The sequence below is a fragment of the Micropterus dolomieu genome, linkage group LG20, assembly GCF_021292245.1.
Source record: "Micropterus dolomieu isolate WLL.071019.BEF.003 ecotype Adirondacks linkage group LG20, ASM2129224v1, whole genome shotgun sequence".
Lineage (NCBI taxonomy): Eukaryota > Metazoa > Chordata > Actinopteri > Centrarchiformes > Centrarchidae > Micropterus > Micropterus dolomieu.
Window position 1 is genome coordinate 33,364,238 of NC_060169.1, and position 9,471 is coordinate 33,373,708.

Consider the following 9,471-nt stretch of genomic DNA (forward strand, 5'->3'; position numbering starts at 1 on the left):
AAAGCAATATCACATTTTTATAGGGTACTTGTACTTAAGTGCATATTATTAATATACCAGATGTCATTGTAATAACGTAAATATTATGAGGATATCATGTGGGACAGAAAATATCATAAGACCACCCAAACCACAACAATATTATCATTTCAGTGTAAAATATGACTGGAAGACTGCTGTGTTAAAGGCACACTATTGTGCTAGTAAATTGTCATCACAGATTTATCAGGCCAGCAAACATCACAACAGCCCACCAGCAGCCTTTTCATTGGCGGAGACATGATCGCTTCTGAAGTGTGAGGACATTTCGACACCAGCTAACTAGTTGTAATAAGGCAGGCTGGCACGTACGTTGGCAATGACAGCCATGGGGTGAGAGGCAAGGGCTCGGCTTCCCTACTAAAGCCGGTGTGGAGTTTGAGCCGTAAGGCCGCTGCGCTCCAGAGACTTGCTCTGGCACTCACCTAGATACACATCTGCTCTGATTAATCGCCTGCTTCGCCCAGTGCATACATTTCATTATCAGCTTTAAGTGGGTGAAAACAACAAGGATCAGGGCGTTGAGCAGAGCTGTGACAAGAGGAAAGAAGAAAGGGGGAAATATGAGAGAAGTATATTGGGTTTGTAGAAGAAGTGGATTTCTGAATGGCTTTCCTTGTTCTTTTTTTTCTTAGTGACATTAAATAATGTGTGACCTTTATCAACTTCTATTGACAGCCAGTTACCACCAATCTTATCTGCTTATACTCAAGTCCCTCAACCCTTTTATCCTCTTGAGCCACGCTGGCTTGCCATTATCACCACAATCAATAGATACAACAAAAAACATCTTCACTTTTAGCCTTTGTGGGAGAAACATATTATGACACATGCTCCCTTGTCGCAGTGTGCTGTAGTAGGAAGGGGCTTAGCACCTGGCCAAGTCGTGGTAGAGTCACCAGTATGATCAAAACCCCATAAAGAACCTATTCAGTACTGCTGCTCAGAGCCTTGCTCAAGAGCAACTTGACAAAAGGCTTTGAGAAGGTGGTGAATACTACATGCCTCCCAGCCTTCACAAGGTGGGTAAACTGCATTCTGCAAGTGAAAGCTGTTTAGATGAGGGGGCTTTACCCTCCACCACATAACTGATGAAGGATGAACACTTACTCAGGCCACATCCAAAGGTAATTCACCAAGATTCTCTTGTCCATCAGCTCTTTCATTGATTTTATGATTGTTCGTGTCCTTGCTAGTCAAGAGCAAAGCTCATCTGAGTTTGGTTCCAAAATGTAAGAAAAACTCATGGTACATGGTACCAACGCTCTTACTCATACTTATAGAGCAACACTGCCATCCCCTGGCAGATTATGTTCATTACTGTTCCTTTTACCCATACAGACTGTGTTGCACAGGACACCAAACTTGTAAGAAAGAGCAGAGTAATGCAGGCCTCAGAGCACAGCAGTGGAACTTGAAATCAAATGGGTCAAGGAGATTTAGATCTGGGCCATTATTGTCAAAGAGAACAATGAGCATAGACTTTGGAGTAATTGGTAGAAAAGGGTAGGCATTTGTCATGTTAGTTCAGACTGGCTTCTGTGCATAGCTAATAGGGTTTCACACAATTTACAAAGGCATATTTGCTTTATTGCAGCCAATGCCATATTTGCTATCCCCAAGTATAATTAATATGTGTCACCCTTTAGTTGCTTGATGGAGACACCCTCTTTCTCCAGTTTAAAACACAACAAACTAAAACAAGGAAGACTTGAATTATATTGTCTAATTTGTTTATGCAACAGTGCTGAATTTATTATTAACAATTCCATTTCCAAACAGATCAATGTTAATTGTTAATCGACTGTACGCGAAGTACAGCTAAGGCTGATGTTAGTGTAATCTGTTTTAAAGGTATTTGGTGATAAACCAAAGTAAGGACAAATTTAAATATTGACCTTATGATGGCGCTATGTGAATAGTTTAGGGTATCGCTAAAGTTATTGCAATTCATCCCCTGGGGGACACAGATTTCTGCATCAGACATCATGGCACTCCAACATCCAACAGCTGAGACATTTCACCAATAAACAAAAATGTCATTCTCATTGTGGTGCCAAACGTAAAGTCAGGGGATCACCAAAATCATCGGGTTTACATGGAAATACATATAGTTGTTGAGATATCTGAACCAATTTTTAAGTGCAGCAATGATTGGCAATCAAGTTCAAATAAGTTAGAAAAATTAAAACTGCATAAAATGAAGCTCCACATAGATTTTAAGTCATTAAGTATGTATTGAACTGCTTTTACTTTCATCTGGATGGAATCAGTTCTCTGTGATGATCAGTGTGAGACTGTACAGACAGAAACACCCTGTGATTCAGGAGCTCAGATAGGGATGAGGATAAGGATGAGGTAGAAAGACACAGATGACCGGAGACTGTCCCTCTGTGTCTGTCTCTGTCTGCCTCACTATCTGCTGGACTGCCTGTCAGTTTGTCTTCATATATCTTTCTTTTACTTTGTTAACTCAAACAGACACATACACACACGGCATCTCCTTTTCAGAATAGATAAGTAATTGATTAGGAGTAACTAAATTAATTAGCTCCAGGATAACCAGTAACCAGGTCCAGCCAAGCTGATTGGCCTTATTGGAGGAGCTTTTCTGATGCACAGAATCTATCTTACGTTTGAGTTCAACCTCACTGAGCAAAGCCTACGTTTTTCTGTCTGTCTTCAACCCAGAGGAAAAGGTAAGCCAGGTGGTAGCTACAAATAAGCCAAATAATGGATTTATTCATGAAACTTGCCATCTCATGAATGAATCAGAATAAGGGCTCTTAAATTCCTAACCCTACCACGCTACAATTTTCATTTTGCTTGCAGGATCCCCTATATTGTCTATTTTGTTGAGTCTGAGTCAACAAAACAGTGACAACAAATTGAAACAACAAAAATCTAACATACTCGCTACAGGCAAAGAATAGAAGGAAAGCACAAAAGGCCTTTCTCAGGGCAGACATTTTGACATGTCATAATAGGAAAACCAATGGTGTAATTACATAACATAATCAAGGGTTGCACTCCATTTACACGTAGCCTAGCTCTGCCTCTCTGGCATCGCTGACTGGTAAGCTTAAATGCAACAGAGGCACTGTTAACAGTATTAATTACACACTTCTGGTTATGATGGGACGAAATGTCTGCTGTGAAAAGCCCTATATCATGGAGTCTTTGAGCTTTTGCTACTACTGAAAGAGACATAGTCTGCTATGCTTGTATGGTTACTTGTTGTTAGCCTGTTTATCTGACCTTGCTTGATTGTGAATGCTACCATAATTAATTCTTTTTTGAGTTCAGTCTCTGTAATTCCTGTTTGACAGGAGTAGTTGACCTGCAGGAGTTTTTTGGCTCCACCCATTAAAGTCAAACTACATAACTTTTGAAAGAAGAAATAACACATTCATGCCCTTACATCAAGGGTTGAATTCACAGCCAAGTGCTTGATCCGGGATGTTGATGGGACAGGTCTCTGTAACGATGTGGGCACAACAGTCTCTGAATTCCATGGTTTGGTCAATATGAGTCCTATTTTGTCCAGAACGGATTTTTAGGAGCAGGATTATGTCCAAACTGAGCCAGCGTGGCTCCTCTCCTGGCTGTCTTTCCTCTCGTCAGAGCGAAAACTGTACCCGCCATGGTGCCTGGTCCAGTTGATTGGGGCGGGTGGATCATGCTGCTCTTTAATCCAAAAACCCCGTCTTCATCTTCCAATCACTGTATTTATGGCAGAGGTAACGCAGGGTTTGGCAATAAAGCCAGAAAAAAACAGATAAAATAAATAAATAAATTGTGGCAAAATGTGTGGCAAACTTAGAAATTTCCTGTACTTGTGCTGTTACATTTGATCATTTACCGTTATCTTGTAATTGCCACTTGTGCTCATAGTGATGTTAGATAATGTCGTGATATGGTTGAACTCTGATTTTAGGTAAGCCAGTTCCAGGATCCCATATTGTGCATGCTGATACACAGGAACACTTACTGGAGCTGAGCCTTCACCGGTGTTATTACTTACACCTGCACATTTCCTGCTACAGTAACCCTGCATTCATGTGGTGTTGAAATTATTGGAAAAATGAGCCCTGACTTGAAATATTCGCCCCTTTCTACTATTCGGAAAGTCCGTGAAACTTTTGTTACACAACTTGTACCAAGCTGATGTCATATATTTGTCAATGCTTTTGTAAATTTTTTGATCACTTGATATTTGTAATATGGTATTAGTTTGTATCCATTAGTTGCTGTCCACGCAGAGTGACCTACATAAAATATTTATTTGCATTAAGAAAGTGATTTTAGTGAATGTACTGGTGCAGCAACACATCTGGGACAAAATAACAAAGCTTTGAACTGTTTCAGCATACTTGGATAGCAACATTGCAGCCATAACAACCCATCACCCATGCGCTTTACAAATACATCCATGTTGTTTCCACATCACGACTTAAAAGCTCACACCAAAGTCGGCAGAATGACCTCTCAACTCGGGAAATAGAACCATCTGAGGTGCATGTGAATGCAGTATAAGTTAAAATATCTGATGTGAAAAAAATCTGTTAAAAAACATGCTTTAAGGTTAGAAAGCGTAAAAAAAGAAACTGTCCATGAGGTGGCAGATTGAATTAAAAATAGGGAGGGGGGAATTTACCTTCACATTGCATGGTATACCTATACACTACAAATCTGACTTATAACTCTTTTGTTTAGTCTCTACAAAAACCCATCTAAAATGTTGCAATTTTACAGAGGGTAACTTTGAATTGGGTTGAATAAGTGAGCTTTCGAGGTGCTGGTTTGGTAAGTTTTGTTATATTTGAACACACTGGGAAAACATAAAGTCAAAATATGTATTTCCCAAAATGTCAACTATTTCCTACATCACTGCCTGACTGAGAGCGATTATACCAGTTCACCCAATTGGCACTAAACTCAAATTCCAAGATGAGATGATGATGCAGTATCATGTTGTTTGCCTTTGCCTTTCCACACTACATGCCATTATAAATACAGACACAGCCATGCAAACTTGCTGCTTTGGGAAGATCTCCGACCATGTCCCTTGTATCTGTGTGAGGGTGATATTTCTCCATGCTCTGCAGGGAGGTCCCTTTAGAGCAGGAATCACCCCCAGTGACGTACACACACAGCGCAGCATGGCCACCGCCCCGCACTCTATGCTTCTCTCCTTCATGCTGGCAAGCATGATCCATTCTTCTGTGAATGGGTCGAATCATTCAACGAGGGTGGTCTGGCCCCCTACCAGGTACGGGCTGCTGTTCAAAGACACCAGACACATCCCATACTCTGCAGGGAGGAATGGCATGGCTATAACTGGCTTTCAATCAGAGCATTTATATTTGAATATAGATTTATTGAAGTATAAAGGCTTATAACTACAAGTAACAGTTGTGATTTATTGAGCTTGAGAAGTTGGTCTTGCTGTCGCTGAAAGCTATAATTACCACCTGCTAGCTGTGGTTTCATTCCACTGATGTTAGCTTAACTTGTTTTCATGAATTCTATGGTGGTATTCACATGTAATATTTGCCACCCATCATTCATTGAAAGCCAAGTCTGCAAATACTTATTGATTGTGGTATTGTGGGTTTGTCCTGAAACATTTTGAATGAATTTATGCATAAATATTTTTGTGAAATTTGCCTACAGTCAAACAAGAATTTCCCTAGGTTCAACATTTTGATTATCTTGTGATAATTCTGGACAAACCTAATCTCCATGTGACAACTGAATATCAAATGTACGACGTACTTGTAGAAACACACCTTGCACCTTATTAGTTACACCCATCCACCTCCTCTTCAAAAAGTTTAATCCGCGGCATTGCTAAACCTCTTCTGTAGTGTCCCATAACCTACACACAGCCACAACAGGCCATGGAACAGTGGGTATTAACCAAATTTAAAACCAAGTCTAAACAGTATATCCAAAATAGAAGCAAAAAATGGTGGTGATGGCGCAGTGTATAAGATTGGGCTGCCCTTGAAGTCCAATAATCAGAATCAATTCTGTACTCCCATACTGTATCCAACACCTCCCTGGTGTTGGTTCGATACCCCCCGTTTACATAAATTGTACAGCCCAGTAAAGTCATAGTATAGTTCTCCTTGGTGTGATCCAGCATGTCTTCACCCTGCATCACTCCCCACTTGACAGGTTCCAGCGCTGAGCCTTGGACAATGGGTGCCAGTGATAACCCCAAATTACTATCATCTTATCGCTAGATCTCATCCCATTAAGCCCCATGGAGAGCTTCTTTGGATATGGGCATTAAGGTGGTTTTCCAAGTCATTTAGCTCATAGTAACCACGCATTTTCAGCAAAGCATACTGAAGTTTGTTAGGTTAATATCCAGTACCAGGGAGGAGAGATGTTTTGTTCAATTGAGAGGATCATGACGCCACCTGACCCCTGTCTCCGCAACTATTTCCTGGTTCTCCTGCATTAGGACAACCCTCAGGCAGTCAAGATCAAGTTTTAGAAATTCCTCTTCTTTGATCACCTCCTGAAACCCACAGCAAAGTGTTCAGAGTTAGCCTTCCTGAAATTAAATAACTTAAGGAATCTTATATATCTCATAGAGACTTTGGCAACCATAGCTTGTAGCAGAAATATGTACACATAGTGGGACTACAGTAGATTAGTATGATTAATTATATCCTGTGAAAGAGCACTTAAATAAGAAGCAAGATTTTTGTCTGCATTCATTTGTTGATGTGTAAAATTTCTTTGAAACGCCCGACTGACCTTTTTGAGCACAGTGGAAAAAATATTCAGAGACATGACAGCAAGAACTACAAGTCAGAAATGTATTGGTCTGCTTTCATTTTGTCTTAGTTCTAAAAATTACAATTTTGACACTGCAAAAGAAGTTCACTAGGTATAGAGAGCTGATCTCTGACCTGCCTGCTAGCAGCCTGCGGGTTGGCTGGGTTATGGTGAGCCTGGAGGAGTAGATTTAGTCTACCAAGGCTGACAAGAGGGAGAAGAGAGAAAGATGTCTGTCTGTGTAGAACTTTGAATGAAGTTATATTGTATTGTATTATAAAAGATTACCAAATCAATGGTAAAGAACATTAAATAAAAATAGTCTCTTGCTTTGATATTTTCATAGCCATAACTTCACTACATTTTGGATACATGGAACTATACGTTCCATTGCACACAGCTTCTGCTTGGTGTCATGTCAGCGACACCGCAGGCATGAATTTGACTCCTTAACATCCCAGACAGTATTTTCTGCTACAGTCAGCTTATCACAGGTATCAGATTTTTACCTCGGGATGTTTATGGTAAAGTTTCCCTCCACTCAAGATGTGTACGACGTCCATGATTTTGTAACCTCATCATGGTCCAACATTCAGAGTAACTTAACACCAGGCTGGGAAAGAATCTCCAAGATAGCCAGTGCAGACGTGTGGTTCTAAGCTCTGGAAGGTTTTGAGTAACAGTTGCTTTATCCAAAGACAAACCCCACAGTCTGTGAGTAAGCAAGATAAATGTAGTAACGTCAGTCTAATATGGACGCATTATTGTCACTTGTTGATAGCTGCAACCAAGCTCTGCTAGCTAGCCTATTTACATTACAAGCTAACCTGAGAAGGAAGTGTCCAATGTGGACAGCTATCCAGCAGTTGACTGGCATATTTACCTCCCTCGAACAAAAAATATACAAAAATACAGCAGGCATCGTGTCCATCACAGAAAATGTGGAAGAGATGGATCACCAGATGAAAACAACTAATGAGTAGAAGCATGCTGTGAGTAAAGAAATCTCTGAACAAGATGTCAAAGAAGCAAACACTGGAATCTAAAGCTATTTATCCTCCCTGAAGCTGTGAATGAAACTACAGAGGATACATGGAAGGAATTATTTGAAGTCTTTGGGCAAATTGCTCCAGATGAGAAAAGCCGGTTAGGAATTATCATTGATACTGTACTACGGATTAGACACCCCAGAGAAGACAGGAGCCCATGTCCAGTGATAATACAATTCACTATACGCACCTTCAGGCACAAAATCTGGAAGGGTTCAGTGAGCTCGACTGTGATGAAGGAGAAGAAGCTTTGACTCGTGGAGGACTTGACGTATGAGGAAAGACAGAGTCGGAAAAAGCTTTGGCCACTGGTTGACAAAGCGCGCAAGGAGGAGAAAAAGAGTACTTGCGGTGGCCCTGAGGCGATCATCAATGGATGAAGAGTTACTGCAGACACGGTCAAAGACATTGTATAAGCATCACTTGATCACTTCATTATGTGGTCCTACTTTATATTCTGGTTTCGTCAAGACTGATCTAATGACAACAGGTTGGTCTAGGTATTATACATTAGAAAACAAAATGTTGGACAGTTGGACAATAGTCCATTAGCAGTTTAAAAGGTTTCGTCCTTACATTGGTGCTCAAAACCCCAAGAATCTCTATTCTGCACTCCTTGTGAAATCTTACAAGCCCTTTCTGTTTATAGACTTAAAGTTAGTTTAGTTCTTCAGATGTTGTGAATCTTATTGTTTTAAATAAGTGATTTTAGTTCAGCTTTAAAATAATTGTTTCTCTTACCTAAACTGACTTAATCCAAGCTGCAAAGAGATTACTTGTATTACTTGTAATGCTAACTGTACAAAACAATCTAGAATAGATTTATGGTTAATTCCACCTCTTCCTTGTTATATTCTCTAAGGTTTCACACTGCTATGGTGCTGTATCTGATCATAAGCTTATTTCTATACATTTAATAGGTTATAAAGAAAGTAACAATAAACTATGCAAGTACTGGAAGCTAAATAATATCTTACTCAAAGAAGATACTGTTAAACAAATGGTACACAATATATTTAGAAAAGATGAAAAGTGTTGTGTTCAAAAATGGGACTATTGCAAATTTAAGATTAGAGAAATAGCCATTAGATGTAGCAAGGACATTGAGAAGGCTAGGATTGCAAAGGAAAAGGAAACTATGGAATATTTGAGACCCTTACTAAATAAATATCTTCCAGAAAAAAAGTTAAAACTAATGCAACTCCAGAATGAAATAAATAATGTTATTACTTTATTTGATCCAGGGCAAGATCGTCAGAAAATGGCAAAAAAAAAAAACAAGTAGCAATTTTTTTGCATTGGAAAAGCGTAATTCTAAAGAAAACAATCTTTCAGCATTGAACATAAATAATAACATCAGTAATCCCAAAGAAATAGTAGAACATGTAGGATCTTGCTATGAAGAACTATATAAATATATACAGTGGGGGAAATAAGTATTTGACCCCTTGCTGATTTTGCAGGTTTGCCCACTTACAAAGAATGTAACAATCTACAATTTTAATCATATGTACATTCTAACAGTGAAAGACAGAATCCCAAAGAAAATTCCAGAAAATCACATCATATGAATTTATTAAAATTGATA